The sequence below is a fragment of the Bubalus kerabau genome, chromosome 9 (genome assembly GCF_029407905.1).
Source record: "Bubalus kerabau isolate K-KA32 ecotype Philippines breed swamp buffalo chromosome 9, PCC_UOA_SB_1v2, whole genome shotgun sequence".
Taxonomy (NCBI): domain Eukaryota; kingdom Metazoa; phylum Chordata; class Mammalia; order Artiodactyla; family Bovidae; genus Bubalus; species Bubalus kerabau.
Genome location: NC_073632.1, coordinates 56,364,472 through 56,377,761, shown reverse-complemented (window position 1 = coordinate 56,377,761; position 13,290 = coordinate 56,364,472). Strand labels below are relative to the sequence as shown.

The window sequence follows — 13,290 nt, the reverse complement described above, 5'->3', positions numbered from 1 at the left end:
GACCTTCTCAAAGCAGCTTATGCACTAGGTGGAAACATTACTGGAAATATGCAGGGCTTTTTATAAACATCCAGTTACTTGGCCTTTGAAAAGTTGCTCTGGCTCTGGGTAAATACCTTATGGGGCTAAGAATACTGATTATAATTACCTTGCAACAACAGTTTACATATAATCAGAAATTATTTATTCAAGTAAGATATCATTACAATTTAATTCCCAGTAAGTCTCATGCATACATTTGTGTAGTTTAATAGGGGATGTACTGGATAAAGATTTACATGACCTGGTTCCTTGACCTTTAACTATCGAGTTATTTGGTTTCTGCTGTTGTTTAAGGGAAGCTCTGGGGGAAGATCTTTAAGATCTTTTCCAATTCTGTAAAACCTTATGATCAAATTGGTTCAAGCGGCACTTGTGAAGTTAATATTAAGTACAGTAAAATTCCCTTTATATAGAGAAATATTAATGTAATCATTATTTAATGTTTATTTAAATGTATATGTGTGGCATAGCTCAATGTATTATTAATAAGCATTTTTGATTTCCAAGAAGTTTACAAAATATATATACATTCTAATACTTTAAATTTATGGTTAGAAAGACACAAATAAAAAAACAAATTATTGTCTCAAGTTTTCTCTGCTTTGAAATTAGCAAAATGGAATAGAAAATGGCAGTGCTCATTTCTTATTATTTCTGAATAGTTATATGGTGAACTGACCTTGAGATATTTTAAAGTAATCTTACTCATGATTAGCTTATAGATTCGTTTAAAATGTTTCATTGAAAAATGTAGTGAATTTTTAATGAAACTACCTCTGATCAATGATTGGGTTAGTATCATAATTCCTGACATTTTGGACACATATAACAGAGAGGTGTAAACACTATTGGTTAAATAGTAAAATGGAACTGGGTAACTGCCCAAGAAAAGGAGTCTATAAAAAGTTGGGCCCTTAAAGAGTCATTTGTGGGATTTCCCTGGTGGTCCAGTGGCTAAGGCTCTATGCTCCCAAGGCAGAAGGCCCAGATTCCATCCCTGGTCAGGGAACTAGATTCCACATCCTGCAGCTAAAGATCCCGTGTGCTGCCAGGAAGATTAAAGATCTAATATGCTGCAACTATGACCTGGTACAGTCAAATAAATAAATAAATAATGAACACATTTAAAAAAAAATAAAAGGGACATTTGCTAAAGCTGTGGTTCCTAAAATTATTTTTGTTGAATATGTCTATTTGTAAAAACTGCATATATAATACATTGCATACATAGAATATCTTTAAGGGTATAATTACATTTATTTATGAGTAATATATGCTTGTCTTACATTGTGTATGATATAAAATTTGCAAGGTAGAAATATAAAAGAAAAGATAATGGTGAAAAAACAGATTTTTTAAAAAGAGTACTCTCATTCATGATATAAGCTTTTTTTTGTTATGACTAAAATATAGAAATGAAAGAATTCTAACATTTTTGTGAAATAAGGCATTAGAAGATGAATCATTACTTTTTAGAAAATTAACACTTCGAAATACAGAAATTGAAAGTCTAGTTCTAAAGTGTATTTGTTTTAATGGCTAATTCAAAACTGAAAAATGATTCCTCACAACGATATATAGATCCAAATGAAGAAAGAAATTTGTTGGCCAAAAATTTACCAAGGCTTTTATTGAAATTCAGTTGATGAATTTCTATCTCAGTTGAAGTTAATCAGCTATTCTTATAAACTAATCACATAGTATTAGATTTACATATTCTTTTTTTGTGTGTGTGTGTGTGAAGAGGGTAAGTTTTTATAATCTTTATTTAATTTTTTTTTTGTGTGTGTTAATTTCTCCTGAACAAAGGCACTTTATTTTAACAGTCAAGCAGAGGGGCAGGATTCTCTGAGGCAGGCCATTATGTGAGATTATAGTATCAAAATTAACAGAGAGCAAATCAAAGAAACAGTTCCAACATGGAATCAGAACTGGCTTATTCCTGAACATCCTAAAATGCAGGGTTTATTGAGGCCCTCCCATCACCCTTCCTCTCCCCCAGTGCCTAGCACCACTCACCCACCTCTCTGGGTTTGCCTGTTCTGGATGTTTCTTTTTTTTTTTTTAATTTTATTTTATTTTTAAATTTTACATAATTGTATTAGTTTTGCCAAATATCAAAATAAATCCGCCACAGGTATACATGTGTTCCCCATCCTGAACCCTCCTCAGTATTTCAGGTGCACAGCAAGGTGATTCAGTTACGGTTATTTTGTTCAGTTGCTAAGTCGTGTCTGACTCTTTGTGACGCCACAGACTGCAGCACGCCAGGCTTCCCTGTCCTCCACCATCTCCCAGAGTTTGCTGAAACTCGTATCTGTTGAATTGATGATGCCATCCAGCCATCTCATCCTCTGTTGTCCCCTTCTCCTGCCTTCAATGTTTCCCAGCATCAGGGTCTTTTCCAGTGAGCTGGTTCTTCACATCGAGTGGCCAAAGTGTTGGAACTTCAGCTTCAGCATCAGTCCTTCCAGTGAATATTCAGGGTTGATTTCCTTTAGGAATGACTGGTTTGATCTTGCAAAAATAATACATGCATATATGATTCATATATATAATATGTATATATAGTATAGTATACTTATATTATTTTTGAAGTTATTTCCATTATAGTTTATTACAAGATATTGACTATAGTTCCTGTGCTATACAGTAAACCTTAATTATAGTAAACCTAATTCTAAAAGTATCTACTTTTAAAATTAGAAATCTAGCATTCTATTCATACAAAGTCAAACAAGTGAAATCAAAATGTCATAAAAGTTTTAGGCAAAAATTCATAAGATTTCTAAAATATATATATCATACATACTATTTATATCAGTTCAGTTCAGTCGCTCAGTCGTATCTGACTCTTTGTGACCCCATGGACTGCAGCATGCCGGGCTTCCTTGTCCATCACCAACTCCTGGAGCTTGCTCAAACTCATGTCCATTGAGTTGGTGATGCCATTTATATATATACATGTATGTGTATATATACTATTTTTACATATGTATCACTGCAGATGGTGACTGCAGCCATGAAATTAAAAGACACTTACTCCTTGGAAGGAAAGTTATGACCAACCTAGATAGCATATTCAAAAGCAGAGACATTACTTTGCCAACAAAGGTCTGTCTAGTCAAGGCTATGGTTTTTCCTGTGGTCATGTATGGATGCGAGAGTTGGACTGTGAAGAAGGCTGAGTGCCGAAGAATTGATGCTTTTGAACTGTGGTGTTGGCAAAGACTCTTGAGAGTCCCTTGGACTGCGAGGAGATCCAACCAGTCCATTCTGAAGGAGATCAGCCCTGGGATTTCTTTGGAAGGAATGATGCTAAAGCTGAAACTCCAGTACTTTGGTCACCTCATGCGAAGAGTTGACTCATTAGAAAAGACTCTGATGATGGGAGGGATTGGGGACAGGAGGAGAAGGGGATGACAGAGGATGAGATGGCTGGATGGCATCACTGACTCGATGGACGTGAGTCTGAGTGAACTCCGGGAGTTGGTGATGGACAGGGAGGCCTGGCATGCTGCAATTCATTGGGTCGCAAAGAGTCGGACACGACTGAGCGACTAAACTGAACGGATATAAAAACTTTTCTACTACACTTAATAAAGTCTTGAAAAGAATTTTTAAAACTGATGGAGAAATTGGAAAACATAAACTAAATGAAATTGGAACACTGAATATTAAACAGAAACAAACTAGATAAAAGGAAAAGCTCATCATAGAGTCCAGTTGTTTTTTCTGATTCATATCAGAATTATCTTGGAATTTTTGAAAAATACAAATGCTCGGGTATTGCTTTGTTTCTCTAATGCTCCAGATATGTTTCTAATGAACAGCCGTGTTTAGATTTACATATTCTTAACTAACTGGTTTAGAATCCTGTGAAACATTTCATACAATGAAAATATTTCTAAACATACACTTTTACTACACTCTCTTCACAGTAATAACTTTTCAATAAACCACCATTTTTTTTCATTTTGCCATAATCAGCAAACCTTTGTGAGACACAGGTGGTATTTGTGATCATGCCCCTCAAAACTAAGTACTATAAATATTCACTATGTTTTAAAAGCCTTGTTTTCAAATAATTATTTGTTTTGACAACATTCTGTCACACTTGGAAAACTTCTGGCTTCAAATTCTTTGTCATAATATTTTGACTGTGATTAATGTAAACAATGACTTTATGTGTCTTGCTTTGCTAATTCTAGTTTTGTTTTATATTCTACTCAGACTTAACATACTGTCATTTGTTATATAGTCTTTACATAGAATATTATTTTTTAAGGAACTCATTTAATGTTAAGGTTATAAATTCTCTAATGCAATTTTCTCTTAATGGTTAATACTCAAAATTAGAACATGCTGTATTTTATTGAAATAGTGTAGCATCCCAATCTGAGACATGTTAGAGTTGTGTTTGAGTCAGCTGTAGTAGCAATCCTACCACTTAAAAAAGAATGAAAGTGGTGACAGAATATAGGTCTTTTTCAGGGGAACAAGATCATGATGATAAATTGTGTCTCTAACAAGGATACACAGTATAGAATCACACAAGGCAGTGGTCACATAGCTTTTTCAGTGTTTTGTTTTTCAGCTTTTCTGGGTAGATTCATAGAAACATTGAAATTCTGAAATGACATATTTTTTGAAGACATCTTGAAATCTTTAGTTCCTGAAAAAGATGAAACAGGGAATGTTTTCTTAATGGTACACTGATCCCTTATAGTTTAAATAACCTGAAAGGACGCTGTCTGTATTTTATATGCTGTTCATTTATATGGATATAGCTATAATAAAATATAGACTTTCTTAGATTCAGTTAGAAATTTGGCTGCCTTCCCAGCAAAAGGCAAGTATATAAAACTGAATTTCCTCATATGTTAAGTAAGTTGGCCTTCTCAACCCTTAAAATATATATGTATATATTTCAGTGATAACATCTTTTTACTATATTTGATAAATTCACATGCAGAAGAACAAGATATGTTTTGACTCTGGTAATTATTTTATGTAGTCTTGTGTTCCAAGCTAACCTTTTTTATGGAACAAATTGGACAGATTCTTAACTCACTATATAAGCAAAGGCCAATTGCTTTTTTCCTGGAATATGTATTTTATCCCCTGTCCTTTCTTACTGAAAATTTATGAGGCACCTACTTTTATCATTTTTTGCTTTTTATTTAACAAATCTGCATCTATTATAGGATATGTTATAATACTATATGGGAGATTTTGTGGGAGTATATGAAGATACGATGAAGAGCCAGCCTGCTGCAGGGGAAAGAGAACAGGTTTAAAATGAGATAGACTGAAAGTTGAAACCTGAACTTATCACTTGGTACCTGTGAAACTTTAAGAAAGTTGCTTACCTTGAGTAAGTCTCAGTTTGCACATCTGAGAAGTGAGATTAAATGTTAAAGGAACTACTTATAGTATATGAAAAGGGATCTTCATAGGAGATAGTCTAAAATTATGTATCTTACTGTTATAAACTCTGTTATAAATTCAAAGAAAATTTTAACCTTTTTTAATATTTATTGAAATATTAAATATGGTATTTATCTTCATCTTTATCTATTTTTTTTTACATATTTAATTTAATTTTTTTTTATTTTTAAACTTTACATAACTGTATTAGTTGTGCCCAAGCATTCTAAAAAAGGTTTCCAGTTGTCGATATATTGTACTTTAAAATGGGCAGCATGATGAATTTTAGTCAAGAAACAGTCAAGTGGGCAAATACAATTTTGACTTTTAAGTCTCCACTTTAATTACTGAGAATATGTTGCCTTCTAGCAGATATCAGGTCATACTCATTAGCTTCCTCTGAAGTATCGCATGTTACTGGTTGTGATTTTATCCAGTGCCTTTCTGTTCCTCAAGCAATATTTGGCTACATAATGAAGAATCTTATTAACAGGCTAAAGATACCTTAAAAATGACGATGTGCTCAGTCATGTCTGACTCTTTGCAACCCCATGGATTGTAGGCTACAAGACTTCTCTGTCCATGGAATTTTCCAGGCAAGAATGCTGGAGTGGGTTACCATTTCCTACTTCAGATGATCTTCCAGACACAGGAATCAAACTGGCATCCTTTATGTCTCCTGCATTGGCAGGTGGAATCTTTACCCACTGAGCCACCTGGGAAGCCAAAAGATATGTGTTCAGTTCAGTTGCTCAGTCATGTCTGGCTCTTTACAAACCCTTGGACTGCAGCATGCCAGGCTTCTCTGTCCATCACCAACTCCTGGAGCTTGCTCAAACTCATGTCCATCAAGTTGGTGATGCCATCCAACCATCTCATCCTCTGTTGTCCCCTTTTCTTCCTACCTTCAATCTTTCCCAGCATCAGGGTCTTTTCCAAGGAGTCAATTCTTCGCATCAGGTGGCCGAATTATTGGAGTTTCAGCTTCAGCATCAGTCCTTCCAATGAATATTCCCAGGACTGATTTCCTTTAGGATGGACTGGTTGGATCTCCTTGCAGTCCAAGGGACTCTCAAAAGTCTTCTCCAACACCACAGTTCAAAAGCATCAATTCTTTGGTTCTCAGCTTTCTTTATAGTCCAACTCTCACACCCATACATGACTATTGGGAAAACCAGAGCTTTGACTAGACAGACCTTTATTGGCAAAGTAATGTCTCTGCTTTTTAATATGCTTTCTAGGTTGGTCATAACTTTTCTTCCAAGAAGCAAGCGTCTTTTAATTTCATGGCTACTTTTGAAACTTGGTGTTGGAGAAGACTCTTGAGAGTCCCTTGGACTGCAAGGAGATCCAACCAGTCCATTCTAAAGGAGATCAGTCTTGGGTGTTCTTTGGAAGGAATGATGCTAAAGCTAAATCCAATACTTTGGCCACCTCATGTGAAGAGTTGACTCATTGGAAAAGACTCTGATGCTGGGAGGGATTGTGGGCAGGAGGAGAAGGGGATGACAGAGGATGAGATGGCTGGATGGCATCACTGACTCGATGGAGATGAGTTTGGGTGAACTCCAGGAGTTGGTGATAGACAGGGAGGCCTGGCGTGCTGCAGTTCATGGGGTTGCAAAGAGTCAGACACGACTGAGCCACTGAACTGAACTGAACAGTCACCATCTGGAGTGATTTTGGAGCCCCCAAAATGAAAGTCTGTCACTGTTTCCATTGTTTTCCCAACTGTTTGCCATGAAGTGATGGGACCAGATGCCATGATCTTAGTTTTTTGAATGTTGAGTTTTAAGCCAACATTTTCACTCTCCTCTTTCACTTTCATCAAGAGGCTGTTCTTCTTTGCTTTCTGCCATAAGGTGGTATCATCTGCATATCTGAGGTTACTGATAGTTCTCCTGGAAGTCTTGATTCCAGCTTGTGCTTCATCCAGCCCAGCATTTCACATGGTTTACACTGCATATGTTAAATAAGTAGGGTGACAATATACAACTTTGACATACTCCTTTCCCAATTTGGAACCAGTCCATTGTTCCATGTCTGGTTCTAACTGTTGCTTCTTGATCTACATACAGATTTCTCAGGAGACAGTTAAGGTGGTCTGGTATTCCCATCTCTAGGAATTTTCCTTAGTTTGTTGTGATCCACACAGTCAAAGGCTTTGGCGTAGTCCATAAAGCAGAGATAGATGTTTTTCCGGAACTCTCTTGCTTTTTTGATGATCCAATGGATGTTAGCAATTTGATCTCTGGTTCCTCTGCCTTTTCTAAATCCAGCTTGAACATCTGGACATTCTTGGTTCAAGTACTGTTGAAGAATTTTGAGCATTACTTTGATAGCATGTGAGATGTGTGGCATTATGCAGTAGTTTGAACATTCTTTGGCATTGCCTTTCTTTGGGATTGGAATGAAAACTGACCTTTTCTAGTACTGTGGCCATTACTGAGTTTTCCAAATTTGCTGGCATATTGAGTGCAGCACTTTAACATCATCATCTTTTAGGATTTGAAATAGCTCAACTGGAATTCCATCATCTCTACTAACTTTGTTCATAGTGATATTTCCGAATATTGATTCCAATAGTCATAGCACATGTAAGACTCTCACAGTTAGGAATTGACTCCTGGTGTCTGTTATCTTCTATATAATTATGTGATTATTTTAAATTGTAACCTTTTCAATCTAAAGCTAATCTTCTTTACACATAAAAAGATAAATTTTAAATATCTTAAAAAGAACCATTATGAGTGTTTTTTAGACAACAAATGTTTTGAGTTATTAAGATTGCAAGGTAAAGTTTTTATTGGAGTGTGTCTTCTTGTTAAGATAAATATGTTGGCAATAAAGTTTTTAAAAAGTACTATAGCAACTGTTTAATTGTTGTTATAGAAAATAGTTACTGTTATGTACTCCAGCATTTAATGATACTTTTGAGTGTGATGAAAGCCTAAAGTATCTTGATTAGTTAAAAAGATGGAAATGGCTTTGAGTCCTACTTACTATTTAGGAGCATTACTTTCCCATGTACCCTGTTTGAACTTTTAGTGTATATAATCTTTTTGTTGTTAAATATATTGTCAGCTAATCAGCAAAGATATATTTCACACTTTTTTTGCAGTATATGTTATGGTAGTTATGCAGAGCACAAAGATTGTAAGGCAAGATAAGTAGCTTCCCATCACATTGGAAAGGCAATAAATTCTCTGCAAAGAACAGATAGCAATATTGGCTGATATATGAGTAAGTAATGAACAGCATTTCCCAAAGTATTCTATGAAATGTTATTTCCTTGAAATGCTATGAGGAAAATATTCTATGGCCAAATGTGTTTGGGAAATGTGGCCCCATATATATCTCTTTTAGAGATTTACAGTATATACTTCAGCATATTAAAGAGTTTGAGAAGCTGTGCAATAGAGAAGCCCTGCAATAAAGGAGCCAGTAAAAATTATTTGGACAAGCAATTTTCCAAGCTTATTTTGAGCATGTCCTGAGTATCTCCTATAGGAGCCCACTTTAGAAAATACTCTTTGATTTAGAATCTAATTAATCCAACACAGCATCCGCTTACAGGATGGGAAAGCTTATTTTCTGTAATGAAAGATTTAAAAACAGTCATATTAAAAACTGCATTATTGAGGGCAGTAGAAATTGTTACAACTTTTTGGGAGAGAAATTTGGCAAAACATGCTAAAATATAAACTATTAATGCCCTTTGGAAATGTATTTCTAGACATTTACCCATGTTTGAGAGTTTTTAATTGGCTAAGCCTTGCCTCTGAACTAAGGATAATCTCATCAGCATGCCATTCAGTATCCTCCACAACATTTCCCAATGCACCTTGAGATATAACAGCATACATGAGATGTGCTGCTGAGATGAAAAGTAGAGACAGATTTATGGAGACTGGAAAGGTTGGAAAAAGATTCATGGAGCAGGTGGGACTTAAATCAGCCTCAGTGGATGGGCAATATTTTGATAGAAGAGATATCATTCTACAGTTGATACTCTAAACTCCAAGTCCAAAATGAGCAGTTGGCACATTGTGAAGTTAATGAAAGATTTTTTTTTTTTTTTGGCTAATGGTGCTAATATCAAACATTTTAAGAACTTTATTACAACTTATTCCACAAAATCATTGCATGCTATGAATGTTACTATTTCCTTTTTAAATGTATATAGGAAGACTGAGATTTCATGTAATCTTCCTTGGGTTACACTGCTAATGTATGTTGGATATTCAAAACTCCATCTCTTGACCTAGACAGGTAAGATGGTGGGAGAGGGAGGTTCATGAGGGAGCGGATATATGTACACATACAGCTGATTCACTTCATTGCATAGCAGAAACTAACACAATATTGTTAAGCAATTATGCTCTAATAAAGAAATAAAATTACGAAAAATAAAAAGTATGCCCCTCCCCAGAACAGAAACAAAATGCCATCTCAGACCGCATTTTAGTCATTTTGTTGTATTGGTAAAGAAACGTCATCTAATTAAGCTCCAGAATACAAAATACTTTCTCTATCTCATTCTTGAGGGAAAGTATGATTTCTTTTCTGCAACCCACATTCTTTGATTGAGTTATTGATAGGATATAAAATCATAGAAAAATTATGAACCACCCCTGTGACTTGAGTTGCAATAGTAGATATGAATAAAAATTATCAAAATATTTGTATAATTTTGAACTTCTTTTGATTCACAATGGAACCAGTCATAATGCTTATCTGAACCTTTGTATTTGACTTTCTCTTAAGGAATTTTATAAATTCTTATTTCTGTAAGGTGCATCTGGAACAGTTTTGATGACTTGCCTATGTTTTTCTTTTAGTGCAATCAGCTAGAATTGATATTGAATTTTGGTTTGTGATATAAGATAAGCTCTGTATTCTCTACAGCAGAATATGTGAGAAGGATATCTATCTGAAAACAATGACTGAAAGACATAAATTGCCTCAAAAGTCAAGGAGCCTATGAGGATTCCAAAGTTATTCTGTCTTTTAAGTCCAGCGTTATTAATAAACTATTAATGATGAGGACCATGTTTAGAATACTAAAATAATGAGAATTTTTGAAGTTACTATTTTCTATAATATATTATTATAAATGGAAGAAAGATATTTTTTCATCCTACCAAATTCTAAATAGGTATCAATATTTTTCACACTTTTTCTGAATTTTCATAGTTAATTGGATAACTGCTGTTTTGCAAAGAATTTTTTCTCTAACATTAAGCATTTTTTATTGTTTCTATATTGTTTCATGCACAAAATTAATACATGAGCTCATAAGCACCAGAAATAATATGTACAAAGGATGGAGTAGCAATTAATAAACTGCTAGTACATGTATGTTTAATGTTATAGGTGTTATATAACCAAATAAGAATAAGAGGGGGACTTTTTTAGTAGTAAAGTAGTAGGCTCAGTAGTAAAAAATGCACCTGCCAATGTAGGCGACATGGGTTTGATCTCTTGTCCAGAAAATCCCACACGCTACAGGGCTACAAAGCTCATGTGCTACAGCTGCTGAGCCTATATTCTAGAGCCTGGGAGCCACAACTACTGAGCCCATGTGCTACAACTTCTGAAGTCCACATGCCTGAGAGTCTGTGCTCCACAATAAGAGATGTTACCACAATGAGAAGCCCTCATACTACTGCTATTAATAGAGAGTAGCTCCTTCTTGCTGGAGAAGGCAATGGTACCCCACTCCAGTACTCTTGCTTGGAAAATCCCATGGACGGGGGAGCCTGGTGGGCTGCCGTCTATGGGGTCGCACAGAGTTGGACACGACTGAAGCGACTTAGCAGCAGCAGCAGCAGCTCCTTCTTGCAGCAATGAGAGAAAAGTCCATGCAACAAAGAAGACCCTGAACAGCCCTAAGTAAATAAATAAAAAATTTTTAAAAAGAACAGGAAGGAAAAGGAACTCAGGGAAGACAGTACAATTGAAATACTGATTATTTTATGTTTCTTCACTTCTCAAATCTCACTGGATGTACTAAAAAGATCAGAGGCTTATTGTTTATCTGGTATCCAGATTCATTTGGCATTTTGTTTACAACTCCTTTGAGAGAAAGTATATCTGCTAGTGAACAGTCAAAATAAGAATTAAAAAATGCAAACAACCAAGTGATCACATAGACTAAGGGTAAAACACAACCTCCCAGATATTCTCAGTGTACATACTGTGCAATGAGAAATGACATTATGACAGTACCACTGCAGAGCAATGTCTTGAAATCTTATACAAAGCTGTTTTATGATTGTTTTCATGGGAAATATGTTGTTATATTCAAAGTTTTCATAATTACTAATTAATGTATGTATGATGTACCATGCATTTCTATACCATATTTTACATCAAAGAAATTTAGTTTCTAGCAAAAAAAAAATTTCAAATTTAGAAAGAAAGCTTAAATGAAAGCAGCAAAACTGTAATATTTGACATGCTAGTTTTTCATTTTTCACATAATTATTCAATTGGTTTTTCAGAAAAATAAGACTTCTAGATTAAAAGATATATACCCAATTTCTATAGTTTCTCTAAAGAAATGAAAGCATAAAATTACATTTCAAAGATAAAAGTTCAATTTCTAGTAGCTAGAGTTGCCACATCTATTCTGGATGAGAAAAGGAAACTTGTATAGACAAAACATCATCCAGTTTTACTATAATAAGCTTTGTGTTTTAATTTCAAACTAGTTTACTGGGATTTATTAAAAATAAAATTGTCTAGACAAATCATTAACTTTATTAGCCAATCAACACTTATGAGATTTTTTCCTGTGCATTTCCAGAAGTATTATTTTATAGAACCATTACCAGTGTCTTCATGTAAACCTTTGTGGGTTTTTTTGATTACTTACTGTATTTCTGTTCCCAAATATTTTAATACATTAATTGGCAGCACAAAACTGTTTTCCATGATTGAAGTTTTAATTCTCAATTGCTCAAACTGAAGTGTAACCAAGTTAAAAATTTGGGAAAAAAATGAACAATATATTGATCAGAAATTGAGTAGAGTAGAATTGTTTTAAGATAAGATTAAGTGAAATTAGCTAACTAAGGTACTTTTAATTTAAAGCAGTTATTATACAGAGGATAGATGTTGTTTAGTTTTCTTTTTCTTTTTGTTTGTTTGTTTTTGACTGTGCTGGGATACCCAGGCCCTTGGCAGTGAAAGCATGGAGGCCCAACCACTGGACCACCAGGGAATTCTCTAGCTTTCCTAATAGTACATTAGAGTTCTGAAATAAGCTGTCATGTGAGGTAAAATAACTACTACTTCCCTTTCTTTTTTTCTGGATTATGCATTTCAGGGAGATGATAGGAAATAACCACATAAAAGTAGCTCAGCTTTGTTTTAATCCACATATAAAAAAAGAATCAAAATTTTTTTGAAAGATACATTATTTAATTTTGGTTTATTTAAATCAAAGGTAAAGTAAGACATTTAAAGTAAGACAGTATATTTTATATTTAATGAGATTTTAGTGATTGTGTTGGGCATTTTTTTTTATGAATACTCTGAAGGTATTATGAAGAAAGTATCCCCTTGGTTGTATCACTGTTGATTAGGTATGTACCTCATATGTCCTTAGGAGCTATCAGAATTTTAGGGCTAAAAGACCAGTTTGAAAAAACTCCCTAAAAACTAATTACTTAGGATCTTTTGCAGGAATTTAAACCATAAAGTTAATTTTGCTCACTTTCTTAAAAGCACCTGTCATCTCTAATGTCAGGGCTTTGTCCCAGTTGATTTTCCTGCTTGGTGCACCAGGTTCTCTCCCCTTTCCCACCATTT

General features: G+C 34.6%; 1 protein-coding gene across 11 annotated transcripts in view; it reads left to right on the top strand.

The window, feature by feature from the left end:
- The window catches only part of GRIK2 (glutamate ionotropic receptor kainate type subunit 2), a 753,908-nt gene that overhangs the window by 136,963 nt on the left and 603,655 nt on the right, over positions 1 to 13,290 (top strand). The window lies entirely within an intron of this gene.